This window comes from Etheostoma cragini, chromosome 9 (genome assembly GCF_013103735.1).
Source record: "Etheostoma cragini isolate CJK2018 chromosome 9, CSU_Ecrag_1.0, whole genome shotgun sequence".
Classification (NCBI taxonomy): Eukaryota; Metazoa; Chordata; class Actinopteri; order Perciformes; family Percidae; genus Etheostoma; species Etheostoma cragini.
In genome coordinates, this window is record NC_048415.1 from 3550930 (window position 1) to 3560892 (window position 9963).

Genomic DNA, 9963 nt, shown 5'->3' on the forward strand with positions numbered 1-9963 from the left:
TATAAGAAGGCCATATTTTTGGCTTTCAGACAGTTGGAGTCAACTCAGGGATAGGTTTTTTTGGCCATGTCTGGTACCTTTCAACTCGTCTGTTTACTGGCTACACAGGGATACCAGTTTTATGACCTGTCCTTCTAATTGGTGCGTTCTACTGTCATTCTTTCCCACGTGGGCCCAATGGGGGCTGTGCGATATGATTGGCTTAGTTTGAGTGTATCTCTTGATAGAATCATGCTATTGGCTAGCAACCAGGTCCATTGGAACGTGCTGGCACCACAGATTACAATGACGTGTCGACATGCTTTCTAGCGCGCACAGGGAAAAAGTTACACGCGATCAAAACCGAGAAATGATGCATGATCCCAATTTCGAACCACCAGTGGTACATTGAACGCAAAACAGGTTAAAAGGGGTTTCATTACACACAAGATTGCAAACAATGTTAATGAATTGATCATTTAAGTTATTTATAAATAGAAAAATGGCAGAAATTGACCCGCTTCCTAAATGTGAAGATTTGTTGTTGTTTTTTACATATATGTATTTTTTTGCACTTTACTTTCAGATTTTTGTTTGTTGTTGAACCCAAAAATGAAACTTCACACTGTCATGGTACACACAAAAAAATAATAATGTTAAAGCACACTAACGATTCACACTCTCTGAAATATGTAATCTTCTTTTTCGGTTGTGACCTTGTATATTCTAGGGCTGTATTTTCATTTTACCATGGTCTACTTATTGAGAGGAAATTGGGGGTTAGTGTCTAGATCAAAGATCCTTTGTTATGTGGACAGGAAGGGCCAGGGTTCAAGCTGCCAAACCCCAGACTCAAGGACAGCCTCGGACTTGCTTTGATCCATACTACTTTAAGTGCTCAAATTGGGGACAATGTCACAATTGTGCACAAAACTTCAGTCACAATTCAACCACATTCACTGGCCATAACTAACTATGGATAAAGTGAATGTGTAGAAACAGTAGGGTTATTGTAGAACCTGATGCAGAACACAATAAAACCATAGTAGCAATGCAAGAAATCAGACTCCCTGTCATGACAAATCAACATATTCCTCCATTGTCAATTGAAGATATTCCATTCGACCACCTGATAAGGTGACTCCCTCAGGGTTTATAAGGAAGCAGAACATGACAACAGACAGCAGAAAATAACATCAGTGCTCAAAATACATCATGATTCAGGCATGTGTCAGTTCTTCACAGCATTTGTGTTGTGGCTATTGTATTTCTTTTGTAGCTTTTGAATCTAAGTTGAAGCGTCTCGGGCACCATAAACATCGGCTGTGAGAAAAACACAAGCCAAGTACGTCTGCCTACTAATAAACCACAAATAGGGGTTTCATAAAGCATACCGTCTACTGCAACGACTAGCAGTTGTATTGCATTTCTCCCTTACATCATTGTGAAGGTACAATAAAAATGTTAGCGAGCGAAAGCAAATGCACTGCCAATAAAAACCATATGCAGCTATGAACACAAGTAGAATTGTGTTTATTAAACTTGATCACATTGTAGTTTGAATAGAACCCGTGTGGAATGACCTTGTCCACAATATTAAGCCAACATATTACATCACATGTAAATATGCAAGCCAATTCAACCAATGCAGATGAAAGTGAATAATTGCCATTCCTCGTCTCTGTCATTACGTACAACTTCACCTGATTTAACTGCACCACATTTCATTGCAAGCAATATTCTTTTTACTAGAGTACTTTAATAAGGGTAAAGTAAGGACAAGGACACGTTTTGGGTGGGCTTGAGGTTGCTGAGATCCATGGTTAAAATTAATCATCAGAACATCTCTCTAAGTTTAAACAGTACAAATGTTGTACTGTTAAACATGATGTAGAACAGAAAGCCAGTGACAATGCAAGAAATCAATGAGTTTAATACCCTGGTGCATGCTGGGAGGCTTGCCTACACACATCTTTGGACGTTGTAATATAAATCAATATAAACTAATTTTATTAGTTTGACTCTAATAAAATGTTTGTTTTTTTAATTTGTCCTCCCCTGCCAAGTTTATCTGATACAAACAAGAAGTAATCATTTGGTAAAGAGAAAAATGAATAATTTCAGACGTGTAATGTAAAATGGAATTAAGTCTGGGAAATTGTGATGGCATGTTTCAATAATTTTAGATATTTTATAGTCCTAGTGATTTATTGATGATTTGTAAAAATGACTGATTGATCAATAACAAAAGTAACACACTACAATCCTTAAAACTAAAGTTGGTGTTATCAGGAGCTAGTGGAGATATAAGTCAACAAACAGAAGACAAATTACAGTGTGAATACCGCTCTGCACATTTGATGCATGAAGTATTTGAGGAACAGAGGGCTAAGATTACATCTACAATTATTATTTATCATTATTAAATTTAAATTAATTGTTTGTTGTTGTTTTTTAATAAGATTGTGGACATAGTGGCAGTTTGTTTTTGCAGCTTTTTAAACACCAAAGTTAGGGGGGCAGTAGGGGGGGCCAAGGCTCTACATTAGGAGGGTCAGCCTTGCCCCCTTATAGATCCGCCCATGTGTGATATACATCAATCTTCCTTTGAATTTAGCTCCTTTTTTAGAACAAAATATTTCACCTTTGATATGAGTCATCATTTCCTGGGAATTTCCTATACAAGACAAGAACTTTATTTGGTAAAAAAGGGACGTGTTTTGCTACATTTCTGTTGCATCCCCACTTTGTAATTTCCATAGATGTTCTAATAAAAAAGTATTACAGAGGGCAATTGCTTTTTAGAAGCAATTGCACTATGCAATACTTTTATTGGTAGAAGTTATGATTCTAATTGTGAATTCATCCCTTTAAAGTGCCCATATTATGCTCATTTTCAGCTTCATAATTGGATTTTGAGGTTGAACGAGGATAGCTTTACATTGTTTCATTTTCACATAACACCATATTTTTGTTGTACTGCACATTGCTGCAGGTCCTGTTTTCACCCTGTGTGGTAAGTCTGTTTTAGCTACAGAGTGAGGCATCTCACTCTGTAGCTAAAACAGAGACATCTTTTTTGGGAGTTGCACATGCCCAGTAGCTAGGTAAGATCACATCAGCTAGAGAAACTCTTTCTCCAACTTTGGTCAGTACAAGGCAGGATTAGCTGGGAGACTTCTTCTAGACAAGGGGCACTTGTGGAATACCTGCAGAACAGGGACAGGAAGTAGTTCTTTTAAATATTATTGTGAACTAGTGTGTGTTGTAGCAGTGTTTTGCCATTGAGAACGAGGTAGCAAGCTAGCACTAGTATGCTTTGTTTAGCCACTTCGTCTCGGCTAGTGACGTATAAAGCCGTGCAGATTTTGAAGAGCTCACCCGGAGACTGAAGGCAGAGGACATTCAGAAACCTGTATCTCGCTCAAAACAGCATGGATAGTTTTTTGTTCCAAGTTTGTATGCCTGTGGAAGCATCAGAGTCACAAAATAACACCCCAAATCCCCCCCAAAAGTGTTTTTTCAATAATATGGGCACTTTAACTCAGCAGATAATTGCTGCGCTGCTGGTTACAAAATTGTACTCATCATACTTCAACACTAGCTTTACCGCAACCCTGCAGCAATTAAGACCCACATGCAAATCAAGGAAGAAATACTGTCACACACAGACACACACACACACACGTAAGTTGCTTAAATACCAAGTCTCGGTTGCTGTATTTTATCAAACTACCTGCTGTTCAGACTGTTGTCCAGGTCTCACATTACTCTCCATGACTATCTCAAGACCTGTCGATCATCTCCCCCGCAGTGACACTTCATTGCTGTGTGTGTGTGTGCATGTGTGTGTGTGTGCGTGCGCGCGTGTTTGTGTGTGTGTGTGTGTGTGTGTTGGGATGTAGGTGGGGTTTGAGTCCCATTACAGTATTCTGATGACAATCTGTCAAGTTAACTCAGCCATATGACCGTGTGTGTGGGTGTGTGCACATGTGCGTGGGTTTCAAAAAACATTACTCTCAGACAACACAGCAGACAGCATGGGAAGAGCGCACAACAGCTGGAGGTGGTAAGAATGAGCAGAAACAGATTTAAAATGTAAAATTAAATACCATTATACATTCCTCCTGTATGCTTAAAGCTGCAATAATCAATCCTTATTTCTGTCTCTTTCAGTTTATTATTTGAATTTAATTGTTTAAATAAGACTATAAGCTGGCAATTAGGAAATTGCTTGCAGTCAAAACTTGCTTTCATTGCTCGCCAGACTCGGCTTATTGTGCGCCTTTGTGTGTGTGTCTGTGTATCATAAAACCAAATTGGGTTTTCAGTGACAATATGTGTAGTTGTTACTGTTTTTAAAAAGACATTAAGCTATATATCTCTGTGTGAGTCTTTTTGAGAAAAACTTGCATGTTCAACAGAGCTGTTTCTTGTCTAGTCTTGTCTCTGTTTAGTCTTCTATTAATTTTAACATTGCCCACAATGCAACTTTTGAGTTGGAGATCCAGGTGTGTTATGATGCGCTAAATATGCAACTCCCCAAGACCTGTAAAGAAACCGTTGGAGTTCCTTTTAGCATATTGCAAAGTCACGATCCAACGTTTTCCGGTCTGTCTCAACATTTGCACAAATCCCTTGCAAAGCTCTGTTGGGTCAAAACTGAAGTCGTGGGTGCCCAGACAGCTCAGTGGGTAGAGCGGACCCCCATGAATAGAGGTTTACTCCTCAATGCAGTGGGCCTGGGTTTGACTCCGACCTCTCTGCCCTTTCGTGTCTTTAGCTGTCCTGTCAATCAATGGCCTAAAATGCCGCAAAAAAAACAAAAAAATTATTAAAAAACTGAAGTCTCTGGTTAAATTGAGACTCAATAGTTTGGGTCGCAAATAAAGTCGTATGGCTGAGAAGTCTCCAGTAAGTGTGGTTGTCTAAACTGACAGGTCCAAATCCAGTTTGAAATTCTTATTTGTGTGACTTCAACCTGCATATAACCACAACGTTTCACTTCCGGGATTGCTCCGGCGCTGCCAGAAATTCTGCAGAATGTCCCTCTTTTTGGCCGGATTTCCGTCACCTTCTGATTTCTGTGTGTTGGAAAGCTGATTTGAAAGTCCACTTTTTGTTAGCAGCAGCCATCTTTGTTTGCAAGCAGCAGGGAATTCACGCGGAAGCATTACAACTATTTTTTGATCCCGATTACAGTTGATGAAATCACAAGTTTCAAATAATGGCATTGGGAAGAACGGGCAGAGACTTGACCAGAAGGCCAGTGATTACAATAAAGAAATCACTCACTGTATAATTTTATATCCCAACTGTCAACACCAACGGGTCCAGATTGTATTTCAATCAGGAGAGACGTGTTTGCAAATGTGCAAATTAGGTCTATTGTACTGCTCGATAAAATGTACAAAAAAAAATGTAAATTGCTATCCGAATATTTTGTATATCTATACATAGGGGTAGAGAACCATCAGACCCCCCCATGGAATCTAGGCACCGGTGGTGGCGATGAAGGAGCCCTAAGACCAGACTGAAGGAGGCTCCGGACTGGTCAGCTTGCAGAGTTACACTCTTTGCCTGCAACAACAGCTGAATAGCACAGGGAGAAAGGGATTTTTAAAAGCAGGGTTGTGACTCTGGGATCGGCGCTTGCATTTATGTACAATTCTGATTGGTTTAGCAAGAAGGTGAACGCCTCCAACAGCTGATTCCATTTAGGAAGTGAGCATTGATTAAATTAAGTCTTCCTGAAAGAATTTACGTTGAGCCCCATTTAAATCAGATATGTGACATGTGACAGTTATATACAGTAAAAAGTACATTAATTAAGATAACAGCTGCATTGATTTAAGAGTGCACTGATTAAAAGTTAGATCTTCCTGAAAGAATTCACGCTGAGCTACATTAGTCCAACATGGTCACGCTTCCAAATCTAATTGGCATGATAATTGCAATGTGTGTCCATGCCGTAAGTGTGAGTCAGGGCTCCAGTTTCAAGTCTGCAGTTCTGTAGACAATACACTTGATCTCACATATTGCATGAACTCCTTCCAACAGTAAAATAGAGGCAGGGATAAAGTTTTCCAACACTAAAACTGAGCAAATCCTCCCACAATTCGCTCAACTTCTTTTGTTATTGATGCAGTTAAACTAAATGAGTCCTTCAGAAATCTTTGCTCTCATTCCAGTAGTGTTGAATAGTTCATTTGCACACAGACAAAGCTGTCTTCCCGGCTTTTTTGTTATCTTCTGCCATGCTCTATGGTTGGTCTCAAGCATGCCACTATTTTGCTCTATTCCTACAGCAGCAGATGGCCCCACAATGAACACTGTGTGTGTGTGGTTTGACAAAATCCAACACTGAAATTGTGACTTGTTATCTTAAAGTATCAGGTTTTAGAATAATTTGCAGTATCATACTGTATGCAGACGTGTCTCTGCTGCAATGGAAAACATTGGCCACAAAACAGCTACAAGTGCATCTTTTGTTTTAGCTGAATCAAAAAAGAAACCTTTGCTTCCATGTTGACTAAATATTATTGCTTTACATCGTGCATGTTGTGTATGGGGTGACCAATCTCAGAGGGGAGTGTGCCGTCTGTTAATAGTGAAATAGAGCACAGAGGTCATTTTAAAAGACTCTTTAATCCTATCATCCCACAGGCAGCTGTCCAAAAACTGGATGCAAGAGAACACTGTCTTTTCCCCGTTGCTCACTCCCTCTCTTTTCCTCCCTCTCAAACACCTTTGTCTTTTCCTTCCTCAAACAGCCCACTCTTTTCCTCCTCTGCCTTTTCAAATAATTCTGACTCGCATCCCATTTTCTTTTTTTAAACTTACTATAACAGTGCTGTCTATAAACATTGTTTTTTAGATAGGACTGTGCCAGCCTGTAATCACATTATCACCCACACAAAGCCATCCACTAAGCCTTTGTTATCAGCTGCCTGGAAGATATCAGATACATGCCATTTTCACTTACAAGGGCATTAAGTCACATTTCTAACCTTATGCAAACACAGCTTTTCATCAATGTTAGAAAACACTCCTCCTTGAGGCAGGAAGTCCTCACATAATCTGGAAACAACAAATCAAATGTTGGGAGATACAACACAAAGGGACTTTCAATTCAAGCAGTACGCAAACACCCAGGCTGCAGCAAATCCACTCAAATATTATTTTGCACAACGTGGGCCCCCAATAACCTGGGGCTGTTTGGAACCACATTATAAAATGAAAGCTCTGTTTGTTCCTGTGAGGTCCTCTCGATGGAATTGTGAGCAGAGTGCAATTGATGGGGGAATAGATTTTACCACACAGGAATGTAATGAGGACTTTCGCTCCCTGAACAGGAAAATGCCAAGAATAGTGTCGGTGAAAGGCAAGAAGTAGCATCCTACAGCAAATACAACCCGTAACCATGTTGAATTTAGCTGTTAAGTAACTGTTTTGTTTTCTAATATTTTCATAATCTACTTCCAGATCATAAAAAGACATTGCCCAACAAACTCTCAAAGCACCAAGCTAATCATAACTTTAAAAACTAAAATTAAAACACGGTATGAACATCTGTTATGGGACCCTCAAGGTCTGGAAATGGCTCTCTGGCAAAATAAAGAGTCAGCATGTACCCCCCATGCACAATAGCATCAGCCTTGTCATGTAAAGCACAGGATTTCATCTTTAATTTGTTTAAAAATGTCCAACGCCTTTTGGAAAAGGAAACATATTTCTTAAGAGGGAAAGCACAAAGATTGCTATTTATCTTTTAAAGGCACCTAACAGTAACACTGTTTATTTCTGAGTGAAAAAAAAAATCAATTGTGAGGTCTTATAGGTTCTGCCAGTTTGATGGAGAAAGGAAGGTGTTAAACAAATAATGGCAGGCTGTATTCAGTAAGCACCACTAGATATTATATACAGCTGTGGAAAAAAAAATCAATGGCGAGGCAAAGAGTGCTGTGTTTTTCAGCTTTTTTTGTCATGCCACTTACTTTTTAACTAAGAATACATATCAAATGATTTTAAAAGGAAGTTCCCTGAAAGGAATAAAAACATTCTCGATAGCCCAAAAAACAATTGGTATGATCATTTAAAAAAAAAAAAAAAGATCTGGACAACTTCACACCATAAATTCATTCAACGAATCGAAGAAACTTGAGTGAAAAATAGGAGTCTGTGTTGGAAGACCTCCGCTCGAGCAAAACTAAAAGTTATGCTCATAACTTCTTCCCTGAGGCCTGATGTAAAAATATGCCAACAGAATGATGAGACAGTGAATCAAAAGCATTTTTGATTACAAGCACTATTTGGTGGTTATATTAGAGTGTGACGTACACAGTGTGGGCCGGGTATGTCCCGCGGCAATTTGGAACCTCTGTGTGAAATAACTCTTTGTTTTTCCACTTTTCATATAAACGATCAGAAAAGACTATTTCAAATTTATATATATACGTTAAAAAAGGGTTGGGTTGCCCACTGAAATGGAATTGAAATCAAAATGATCAGCTACAGAGAAAAAAAAAATGCTTACAAATGTTTCATTAGGTAGAAGACATAAATTCATAGAAGCTGTGATTGCTGCTAATCTTGACATTATTCAAGAAATTATGTGATTGATTTACAAAGGCATTGAGCTAAATTAACTAAATTACCAGTCTCCACGCTTTGAGCCATTTCATCTGACTGATCTTGCTGACAAGAACATCCGAAACAGGCTCAAGTATTGCCATTTCCTAACAACCTGTAGCATTTATGATGAGTAGATTCACGTCTTTGCAAGATTCCAAAGCACGTTGTTCAGGCTGTAGTTTGTAATCTTTAACTTTGTGTAACTGCAAGAATTACATATTCTCTTCAGAGTTATTGGCCTTGCTACTGATTGCAGTGTTGGATCCTGACTCTCGCCCTGTCTTTTGAAGGATACAGTAAGCTTGATGAGATGTGGGTACTCCCAAGCCTAATCTTTCTTGAGGATTTTAGCAGCTGTTTTCATTGGAGACCACCACAAAACAGAGCATTCAGGCCCGAAACATCTGCTCACTTATTGTCGGATGCCAGTGCTGTAACGGTCACCTACCTGAGCCATGTGTGTGTGTTTGTGTGTTTGTGTGTTTGTGCATATGCATGATTGGAACACTCACCACAACAGATCCTCTTTGTTGGCAGTGGAAGTATGCAAATTGAAATGAGTCTCTTTTTGTATCTCACACTTTGAATATGTAGGAAAACAATGGTAGAAAACGAGATGGGGTGGGGTGGGGGGGGAGGGTTTGCTCAAAACATTCCGTTTGAATTTTTTCAACAGGATCCGATTTGTAACTTGTCTGCGAGCCAACCCTATAACCATCCTCAAAGTAAGGAAACAGGAACTGATAAACTTTACATCTTCCCCTCCGTGCTGACTAATGAGGTTTTTTGGTCCTAATTAACCCAGTTATCTTCCCTCCTACAATTGTCAACAATACTTCTCATACTAGCGCCAAACACAGAAACACAGCTCTTGTGAAATTATAATATATGACTGCCAGTTGCACTCATCCGGCTGTCTTACAAACAAATACCAAGCATGAGCTCCCGTGGTGTCCTAGGCAGAAGACATCAAAGAGAAAATAATGTCCCTTTGTAAGCGCTTACACGCAAAATCATGATCACGTACGTAGAGATCTACAAGCAGGCATGAGCGTCAGACATTAAGCCTCAAAGCAATAGTACATGAACAACAGTGCTAGATTGCTGTGGGGAAGGTCAACGCAGAGTGTGCAGTGTGTAGGTGTTGTTCTGTGGACTGCTGGATTTACTTTTGAGCCTCCCGGAGAAGCTGTGGATCACATTTATTGATGGGAGTTTCTGAAAAAATCTGTTCCTTCAGCCACCCAAGACATATTCCCTAACTTTAGTCTTCAAATCTAAAGTGAGATTTAGTAAGTGAACACTAAGAACCTTAATTTCATGCAGATTAACTTTCTTTAAAAAAAAAAA

The 9963-nt window shown here is 39.3% G+C and overlaps 1 protein-coding gene across 1 annotated transcript in view; it reads right to left on the reverse strand.

Annotated features, from left to right (window-relative positions):
* The window catches only part of LOC117950027 (BMP/retinoic acid-inducible neural-specific protein 3-like), a 46261-nt gene that overhangs the window by 29880 nt on the left and 6418 nt on the right, over positions 1–9963 (reverse strand). The gene's annotated exons all lie outside the window — the stretch shown is intronic.